This window comes from Lepidochelys olivacea (genome assembly GCF_965140295.1).
Source record: "Lepidochelys olivacea isolate rLepOli2 genome assembly, chromosome: 2".
Lineage (NCBI taxonomy): Eukaryota > Metazoa > Chordata > Testudines > Cheloniidae > Lepidochelys > Lepidochelys olivacea.
In genome coordinates, this window is record NC_140412.1 from 251168409 (window position 1) to 251179286 (window position 10878).

Consider the following 10878-nt stretch of genomic DNA (forward strand, 5'->3'; position numbering starts at 1 on the left):
AGTGCATTCTTGTGGGCTGTAACCTTAATACATATTCTTCACAACTCGAGATAGATGTAAGTTTCATTTTTAGAAGGTACACACTGTACATTTTTGAAGTGGTTTATTTTGAAAACTTTTCAAATTAGTTTTACAGCTATATCAGAAAATGAATGATTGTTTGGTTATTTCATTTACCAAAGGTAATAGAAGCAGATATTTATGAAGTCACTGGGAGGTGAATTATCATTAATATTTGGAGGATTTTCTTGCCATGATGTATTAGGAGGAGACCACCACCAGACAGACATTTAAATTGTTTTATTTAACTAAAAAACAAACAATGTTAATTAAGTATTCTGGAATTTTTTCTTCGATAGCAAATATATAATATTTTAACTAAACAAGCATATGAATTTTTGAATTTAGTTCAACATTCAAGTTTAAAATCAGGTTTGTTTTCGTTAAAAAATTGTTTAAAATAGTTAAATGAAATATTAAAAAAATGAAATTGTCAGCCAGTTCAACACGAGAAACTTAAAATATTGGTTTTTGCAGCTAATTCAGTCATCTTCACCTTCATTTTCCTGTTTGTTTATACTCCTGTTTCACTTTTGTTCCTACTGCCCGTCTCTCCCTTCTCACACTTATCTTCAGACTTCTTCTTGTCCAGATCTATTCCACCCCCAACAATCTTCTATTCATTGAACTTTTTGAAACTTTACACTTTGAGAGAGAGGTAAGGGATTGACTCCGTGTACGCAAATTTGCAAAGGGACAATAGGGTTGAGGTCTGTTATTTCTCACCTTTATATATTATTTATTTTAAAACAGCATATTATCTCTGGAAACACAAATCCAGTCTGAGAACTACAAAACTAAGCATCTCTGACGGTATCTGCTAGACTGAGCACCACTGGACAGATGGAAAGATTAACGTTAATAATCTATACAGAAGCCCCTGGAATCCCATAAAACTGGGTCCCTAAATCCATGAACTACTGGAACTCATTTACAAAACTTTTCTTAAACATTACATGAATATATAGTCTCATACTATAGGATTAGAACTTCTAATCCCTATTCCACGAGGAGATATCTTTGAGCTATCATGTATCTTAATTAAAACTACCTTTAGGTAGGTTTTCCCCCTCTCAAAAAGGAAAATAGTTTTTTCCCCGATTTAAATAAAAAACTGGATTTATTTTTATGTTTTTAAATAAATCACTGATTTTTATCCACCCTGCACAAGACTGACAACTAAATTGCTATGCCAGGTCACAAGCTTGACCATATACATTTAAAACCTTGTTATAAAAATTTAGCTTCTATAATGTCATCTTGGCCCCCTAAGAACAATGTTCTATGCTAAACACTCCAATTTCTATCTATGGTTATAAAGTTACTAGTTAAAACATATTGAGAAAGGGCTTCAATGATCTTAATGTCTCAAAGAATTTGTTCCATGTTCTTCCTGCCTCAAAGAGGAAACCAGTTTTGCAGACAACTCCAAATCACATTAGTTGTGACCACCCTGAAGCTAGTTTAAAGTTTTATTGTCAGCAGGAAGACCAGAGACTCCACTTGCCCACTCACTACCATCCCAGAAATCCTACAAATAGTGATGACATGAACCATCTGCCTCACCTTCACAGGGACACTGTGCGTGGGAAACTTGGCAACATCATATACAAAACATCCAAGGGCCCCTCGGCTTTGCAAACACACTAGGCTGCTACCATTGCCCTTACTTACTGAAGAAGGGAACTCACAGGTGCGTGGAAGTTTTACTGCAAACAACTAACGTACAAGAACTCCAGTGGTACCATGGGGCTCTGTGGCCGCTTCCCTCGCTTGCTTTTTAAGGAAAAACTAGCGCCCAGAGCCACCCCCAAAAACGTGAAGCGGACTCAGAGCGAAGAGGCGGCTACACACCGGCCTGGGGAGTCACCTCTTCGGTACCTGCGAGCATACCGGGGTGCTCGGAGCTCCCTCGCCACCCCACCCCCGCGCAGCGTTAGACTCCCCGGAAGTGTGGCGCGATCTGAGTTTGCCTCATTGCGAGGCACCAACACGGGCCTTGTCCTCGCTCAGCGCTGCGGCGTATCTCCCCGGCACCCAGCTGCCGGTCAGAGTAACCGAGCCGCCGGGGCCCTCCCCAAGGCAGGGAGCGTATCGCCGCATCCGCTCCCTTCCCACCGCGACCGACGCCCGGGTCGCGCTCCACGCCAGTCCCGCCGCACCCCGGAGCTGGGGTCAGGGCTCACCACAGGCCCGCCCAGAACCGGGGCCCGGCCCCCAGAAGCGCCCCCACAGCGGCTCGGGCGCAGACAGCAGCGGTGGCCCCCGCTCACCCCGCCCCCGCTCTGCCGCCAGCGGGAGATGGGGGGGAAGCTCCATCACCAACAACACTGTCGCGGAGGGCGAGAGCCCGCCTCGTATTACCCCCCAGGTCCGGTCCGGTCCCGCCATCGCCACCCCGGCGGGAACAGCATAAACCGCCCCCGCACCCCTCCCCCGCGAGCCCCTGGCTCACCCTGCCCAGGCCTGCACGGCGGACGCGCTCCCGTCTCTCCCAGCAGCAGCGATTGCACCAGCTTTGGCCGGCCACGCACAAACAGAAATTGCGTCGCTCTCCGGAACGTCACTTCCGCTAACGCCCCCTATTTCCGGAAGTTTCTGGAACGACCTCGCCCTCTTCCTTCGAAGCGGAAGAGAGTGTGGGGGGGGGGGGGGCTGACAGGGAGCGCGAGCTGCGGCGCCACCTGCTGGCTGTTGGCGGCGCGCTGCGCGGCTGGGGTGCGGGTGGCCTCGCGGCCGATGGGGGAGCCGGTGCGGGAGGGGAGGCATGGGCGAGGCCGTCACGGCAGGTCGCAGCGCCCCCCGCATCTCCAGCCGGTTATGGGCCCTGTCAAGGTTCCTCCCCCACTCTGAACTCTAGGGTACAGATGGGGGGACCTGCATGAAAACCCTCCTAAGCTTATCTTTACCAGCTTAGGTCAAAACTTCCCCAAGGTACAAAATATTCCACCCGTTATCCTTGGACTGGCCGCTACCACCACCAAACTAAGACTGGTTACTGGGGAAGAGCTGTTTGGACGCGTCCTTCCCCCCAAAATACTTCCCAAAACCTTGCACCCCACTTCCTGGACAAGGTTTGGTAAAAAGCCTCACCAATTTGCCTAGGTGACTACAGACCCAGACCCTTGGATCTTAAGAACAATGAACAATCCTCCCAACACTTGCACCCCCCCTTTCCTGAGAAATGTTGGATAAAAAGCCTCACCAATTTGCATAGGTGACCACAGACCCAAACCCTTGGATCTGAGAACAATGAAAAAGCATTCAGTGTTTTACAAGAAGACTTTTAATAAAAAATAGAAGTAAATAGAAATAAAGAAATCCCCCCTGTAAAATCAGGATGGTAGATATCTTACAGGGTAATTAGATTCAAAAACATAGAGAACCCCTGTAGGCAAAACCTTAAGTTACAAAAAAGATACACAGACAGAAATAGTTATTCTATTCAGCACAATTCTTTTCTCAGCCATTTAAAGAAATCATAATCTAACACATACCTAGCTAGATTACTTACTAAAAGTTCTAAGACTCCATTCCTGTTCTGTCCTTGGCCAAGACCACTACAGACAGACACAGACCCTTTGTTTCTCTCCCTCCTCCCAGCTTTTGAAAGTATCTTGTCTCCTCATTGGTCATTTTGGTCAGGTGCCAGCGAGGTTACCTTTAGCTTCTTAACCCTTTACAGGTGAGAGGAGCTTTCCCCTGGCCAGGAGGGATTTCAAAGGGGTTTACCCTTCCCTTTATATTTATGACACGCCCCCCAAATCTCAGCTAGGGTGAAACACTGGCTGGGATTTCTTCCTGGAGCTCTAGGAAAAACAGAGTTAATAAGACACATGCATCTCTAAATATACTACCAAGTACATAAAGACTAACAATATTTTCCACATCTCAAGGACGATTTTAATCAGTTGATTCTGGGAAACTTTCACGGGAGAGTGCATCAGCCACTTTGTTAGAAGCTCCTGAGATGTGTTGGATGTCAAAATCAAAATCTTGGAGAGCTAAACTCCACCGAAGAAGTTTTTTGTTAGTTTCCTTGACGGTGTGAAGCCACTTCAGGGCAGCATGGTCGGTTTGCAGGTGGAAACGCCGTCCCCAAACATATGGGCGTAGCTTTTCCAGAGCATAGACAATGGCATAACATTCTTTTTCAGTGACTGACCAGTTGCTTTCCCTCTCAGACAGTTTTTTGCTGAGAAACACTACAGGGTGGAATTCTTGATCAGGTCCTTTCTGCATTAAAACTGCTCCCACACCACGCTCGGATGCATCTGTGGTTACTAGGAACGGTTTGTCAAAGTCTGGGGCCCTTAGTACAGGGTCAGACATGAGTGTCGCTTTAAGCTTGTTAAAGGCCTTCTGACACTTTCCGGTCCACTGAACAGCATTTGGCTGTTTCTTTTTGGTTAGGTCTGTCAGTGGGGCAGCGATTTGGCTGTAGTGCGGTACAAATCGTCTGTAATAACCGGCCAAGCCTAAGAAGGATTGAACCTGTTTCTTTGACTTTGGGACAGGCCACTTTTGGATAGCATCCACTTTGGCCTGTAGGGGGCTGATAGTTCCTTGACCCACCTGGTCTCCAAGGTAAGTCACTCTGTTTAGGCCTATTTGACACTTCTTAGCCTTAACAGTTAGTCCTGCCTCCCTTATGCACTCAAGGACTTTTTGTAGATGTTCCAGCTGGTCTGCCCAGGAATCCGAAAATATGGCCACATCGTCAAGGTAGGCGACTGCATATTCTCCTAATCCCGCTAGGAGACCATCTACAAGTCTTTGGAAAGTGGCAGGTGCATTTCGCAGCCCGAATGGGAGTACATTAAATTCATACAGCCCGAGATGTGTGATGAAGGCTGACCTTTCCTTGGCAGATTCATCTAGCGGTACCTGCCAGTACCCCTTGGTTAAGTCCAAGGTAGAGATGAACTGGGCCCGTCCCAGTTTCTCTAATAGTTCATCTGTGCATGGCATGGGATAGTTGTCTGGGCGAGTTACAGCATTTAGCTTATGGTAGTCCACGCAAAAACGTATTTCCCCATCTGGTTTGGGAACTAGAACCACTGGAGATGCCCATGCACTTTCAGAGGGGCGGATTACACCCATCTGTAACATATCCTGGATCTCCCGTTCTATAGCAGTTTTAGCTTGAGGAGACACCCGGTAAGGGTGGACCCTAATTGGGTGAGCATTACCTGTGTCAATGGAGTGGTATGCCCGTTCAGTCAGTCCTGGGGTGGCTGAGAACGTTGGCGTGTAGCTAGTGCACAGCTCCTGGATCTGCTGTCACTGCATACGCCCAAGGGTCATGGAGAGGTTCACCTCTTCCACACCACCAGCACATTTCCCTTCGTAGTAAACACCTTCAGGCCACTCAGCGTCGTCTCCTCCCTGGGCTGTAAACTGACAAACCTTTATTTCTCTGGAATAAAAGGGCTTTAGAGAATTAATATGGTACACCTTAGGCTTTCGGTTGGAGGTGGGGAATGCTATGAGATAATTAACAGCTCCCAGGCGCTCTTGGACCATGAATGGCCCTTCCCACGATGCTTCCATTTTATGGGCCTGGAGTGCCTTTAAGACCATGACCTGGTCCCCTACTTTGAAGGAACGCTCTCTGGCATGTTTATCATACCAGGCTTTTTGCTCTTTTTGAGCATCCTGTAAGTTTTCTTTAGCAAGGGCTAAAGAGGTTCGGAGGGTGTTTTGTAGGTTGGTTACAAAGTCCAGAATATTAGTTCCTGGAGAAGGTGTAAATCCCTCCCATTGCTGCTTCACCAACTGCAATGGCCCCTTAACCTCACGGCCATATACAAGTTCAAATGGGGAAAACCCTAAACTGGGATGTGGTACAGCTCTGTAGGCAAAGAGCAACTACTGCAATACTAGGTCCCAATCATTGGAGTGCTCATTTACGAATTTACGTATCATGGCCCCCAAAGTTCCATTAAACTTCTCCACCATGCCATTTGTTTGATGATGGTAAGGAGTGGCAACCAAGTGATTTACCCCATGAGCTTCCCAAAGGTTTTTCATAGTTCTGCCAGGAAATTAGTCCCTGCATCTGTGAGGATGTCGGAGGGCCAACCTACCCTGGCAAAAATGTCTGCTAGTGCCTGGCACACACTTTTAGCCCTGGTGTTGCTTAGAGCTACTGCTTCCGGCCATCGGGTGGCAAAATCCATGAAAGTCAGTATGTACTGCTTTCCTCTGGGTGTCTTTTTCAGAAAAGGACCCAGAATATCCACAGCTACTCGCTGAAATGGAACTTCAATGATGGGGAGTGGCTGGAGAGGGGCTTTGACCTGGTCTTGGGGTTTTCCCACTCTTTGGCACACCTCACAAGACTGGACATAGGTAGAAACATCCTTGCCCATTCCCTCCCAGTGGAATGATCCCCCCAAACGGTCTTTGGTCCTGTTCACCCCAGCATGGCCACTAGGGTGATCATGGGCTAAGCTCAAGAGCTTGGCCCGGTATTTAGTTGGAACTACCGACTGTCTCTGAGGATGCCAGTCTTCCTGGTGTCCACCAGAAAGAGTTTCCTTGTATAAAAGTCCTCTTTCTACAACAAACCTGGATCGATTAGAAGAGCTGAGAGGCGGTGGGTTGCTCCGTGCCGCCGTCCAAGCTCTCTGGAGGCTTTCATCTGCTTCCTGTTCGGTCTGGAACTGTTCCCTTGATGCTGGAGACATCAGTTCCTCATGGGATTGTGGACCTAGGCTTGGTCCCTCTGGAAGCGATATAGGGGATGGAGCTGTTTCTGTTGACAGTGAACCGCTCTCCGCTGGTGCACTATGTTGGGATTCAGGCTCCGGCTGAGCCTCTTGTGTAGGGTTATCGGCTGCTGCCAGTTCAGGTTCGGTGGGGCCCTCTGGTGTTGAGGTTGCAAGTACTGGATTCAGTGCTGGCACGGGGTCTGGTGTTGGTTGTTTGGCTGGTTCCAGTTCTGGGACTGGTTCCGTCTGGGTCTCTGGGACTGGATCCACTACTGCTGTTGTAGACATTGGCCTGGGGTCCGGGTCCATCACCTCTGACTGGGTCCTGATAGAAGTTTCCGGAACAGAGCTAGGCCTCAGGGCTTGTTTAGCCTGGCTGCGGGTGACCGTTCCCACCCTCTTGGCCTGCTTCACATGATTGGCCAAGTCTTCCCCCAACAGCATGGGGATGGGATAATCATCATAGACTGCAAAAGTCCACATTCCTGACCAGCCCTTGTACTGGACAGGCAAATTGGCTGTAGGCAAATTGAAAGAGTTGGACTTGAAGGGTTGAATCATCACTTGGATCTCTGGGTTGGTTAAATTGGGGTCCACTAAGGAAGCATGGATAGCTGACACTTGTGCTCCGGTGTCTCTCCACGCAGTGACCTTCTTCCCACCCACACTCACAGTTTCCCTCCGCTCCAAGGGTATCTGGGAGGTATCTGGGCCTGTGGACCTCTGGTGTGATTCCGGTGCAATGAACTGTAATCTGTTGGGGTTCTTGGGGCAGTTGGCCTTTACATGCCCCAGCTCGTTACACTTAAAACATCGTCCAGCTGACGGGTCACTGGGGTGAGGAGGGTCGCTGGAGAACGGGGTGGTGGGATGATAAGGGGTCTGGAGGGTTCTTTGGGAGGTAGGTGGGGCTTTGGGCGGCCCCCGGTAATAGGGTGTGGTCTGGGGTGGTCCCTTCTGGTCTCCGCTCCAACTGCGACCAGTTTTCTTCTTCTCTGCCACCTCCACCCATCTGGCTCCAATCTCTCCTGCCTCAATTACAGTTTTGGGTTTCCCATCTAGGATGTATCTTTCTATTTCCTCAGGAACACCCTCTAAGAATTGTTCCATTTGCATTAGGAAGGGCAAATTTACTGGAGATTCAACACTTGCTCCTGATATCCAGGCATCCCAATGTTTCACAATGTGGTAGGCATGTCGGGTAAATGACATGTCTGGTTTCCACCTTAGGGCTCTGAACCTCCGACGAGACTGCTCGGGTGTTATCCCCATTCTGACTCTCGCCTTGGATTTAAACAGTTCATACTTGTTCATGTGTTCTTTAGGCATTTCAGCTGCCACCTCAGCTAAGGGTCCACTGAGCTGCGGCCTCAGCTCTACCATGTATTGGTCAGTAGAGATGTTGTACCCAAGGCAGGCCCTTTCAAAGTCTTCTAGGAAGGCCTCAGTATCATCGCCTGCCTTGTAGGTGGGGAACTTTCTGGGATGGGAAGTGGTACTTGGAGAAGGATTACTAGGGTTTGTTGGGATATTCTGCTGAGCCTTTATCTTCTCCATCTCCTCCACATACTTCCTCTCTTTTTCCTTCTCCTCCAGTTCTTTGTCCCTCGCTTCCATAGCTCTCCTGTGAGCAGCTGCTTGGTGTTGTTCTGCCTCCCTTTCTTGTTCCTTCTTCAGCCGCATGAGTTCTATCTGTCTTTCATGTTCCCTTTGTCTTTCCTCAGCCTGAAATTTGGCTAATTCGAGCTGTAGTCGAGCCGCGGATTTTGCCATTCTAACCTCTCTGTTTTTACTAACTTTACACCCGAGGTTTAGAAATAAACAAACAAAACTTGGCTGTAAAATTTTGCTGTGCTGGAATAGAATACCTATTCTCTGATAGTGATTGTCAGCCTACAGAAAAAGACAATTCCCTTGTCTCTGCTCTGGGCCCAAATTAAAGTAAAAAACCTCCAACTACTTGGAAACCTGCTTACCCAGCCCAAAGAAAAAAAAAATTCCTTTTCAAACCTGTGCTCCTTGTAAAACAAAAAAAATCAAAATCCTAAAAAAAAACCCTGCCACTTTTGTCTCCAGGCAAATGGGTAGAGCACACCCCCCCTATTTACTTTTAGGAAGAAAAGAAAAAAAAAAACCTCTGGGTTGGAAGACTGTGAATTTCCCTGCAGGAGTTAAGTACCCTGCCTCCAGGCAAAGAAAACCTGCAATTCACAAGATAATCCCCTTTTGTCTCTGCTTGGCCACAAAGCAGAGAGAAACCAAGCTGCTTTCAGTTTCAAAGCTGCTTTCTGGACTTCCTAAAAATTCCTTTTTAAAATCTGTATTTCTAGTTCAAAAAATCTCAACTGGATCTCAAAATGATTTCAGGTTAATCCCACCACTGTGCCACCATGTCAAGGTTCCTCCCCCACTCTGAACTCTAGGGTACAGATGTGGGGACCTGCATGAAAAACCTCCTAAGCTTATCTTTACCAGCTTAGGTCAAAACTTCCCCAAGGTACAAAATATTACCCCCGTTATCCTTGGACTGGCCGCTACCACCACCAAACTAAGACTGGTTACTGGGGAAGAGCTGTTTGGACGCGTCCTTCCCCCCAAAATGCTTCCCAAAACCTTGCACCCTCTTCCTGGACAAGGTTTGGTAAAAAGCCTCACCAATTTGCCTAGGTGACTACAGACCCAGACCCTTGGATCTTAAGAACAATGAACAATCCTCCCAACACTTGCACCCCCCCTTTCCTGAGAAATGTTGGATAAAAAGCCTCACCAATTTGCATAGGTGACCACAGACCCAAACCCTTGGATCTGAGAACAATGAAAAAGCATTCAGTGTTTTACAAGAAGACTTTTAATAAAAAATAGAAGTAAATAGAAATAAAGAAATCCCCCCTGTAAAATCAGGATGGTAGATATCTTACAGGGTAATTAGATTCAAAAACATAGAGAACCCCTGTAGGCAAAACCTTAAGTTACAAAAAAGATACACAGACAGAAATAGTTATTCTATTCAGCACAATTCTTTTCTCAGCCATTTAAAGAAATCATAATCTAACACATACCTAGCTAGATTACTTACTAAAAGTTCTAAGACTCCATTCCTGTTCTGTCCTTGGCCAAGACCACTACAGACAGACACAGACCCTTTGTTTCTCTCCCTCCTCCCAGCTTTTGAAAGTATCTTGTCTCCTCATTGGTCATTTTGGTCAGGTGCCAGCGAGGTTACCTTTAGCTTCTTAACCCTTTACAGGTGAGAGGAGCTTTCCCCTGGCCAGGAGGGTTTTCAAAGGGGTTTACCCTTCCCTTTATATTTATGACAGGCCCCCACCCCGAGGGCATGAGCCATGGACCGAGGTGACCCTCGGGGGGAAGAGGGGGAGGGAGTCACACGCCCCCGGGGGCACCCAGCCACAGGGCGGCCACCCCAAGAGATGGCGGTAGCCCAGTGCCAGGCTGGCCCCGTCGCGGGGTGGAGACCTGAAGGCATCCGAGCTACCCTGGGCCTGGGTGACCTGTGCTGAGTCCCATGGGGCAGCCCCCAGGGCCGCTGGGCCAAGATGGATTGCACCTTGCCGACCTCGGCAGCCACAGGCCACAGTCAGATCCCCAGGGGCCTGGGCAACACTGTGGCTGCCCTAGGGTGACCAGGTAGCAAGTGTGAAAAATTGGGACGGAGTGGGGGGTAATAGGAGCCTATATAAAACAAAGCCCCAAATATTGGGCCTATCCCTGTAACATCGGGACATCTGGTCACGCTAGGCTGCCCATATCTCAATGACTGAAAAAACCCCTGGGTGTCCTGGTATATAATCGGCTGGATGTGACCTCCTACTGCAAGGCTGTGACCAATTGGACTAATGCCATCCTGAGATGTATAATCATGGGTAGGGGTTGCCATGCCACTTTTCTAATGGCTGTTAGACCCCGGAGTTGGTGGCCCTGCCCCCTGTCCCACCTCTTCCCCCAAGGCTCCACCCCTTGCCCCATTCTCTACCTCATCCCCACAAGGCCTCACCCCTGTTGCTCTCTCTTCCCTCCCTCCCGCCCCCAGTTGTCACCTCTCAGGTATATCTGCCCACACATCCTGGGTAGTAAGCACAATTTG

At 48.3% G+C, this 10878-nt stretch overlaps 1 protein-coding gene across 1 annotated transcript in view; it reads right to left on the reverse strand.

The window, feature by feature from the left end:
- The window catches only part of DNAJB6 (DnaJ heat shock protein family (Hsp40) member B6), a 98475-nt gene extending 95832 nt beyond the window's left edge, over positions 1-2643 (reverse strand). Inside the window, exon 1 of the mRNA XM_084621868.1 lies at positions 2516-2643. The gene's annotated coding sequence lies outside the window, so the exon portion shown is untranslated. The remainder of the gene's footprint in view (positions 1-2515) is intronic.
- Between the last annotated feature and the right edge of the window lie 8235 nt (positions 2644-10878).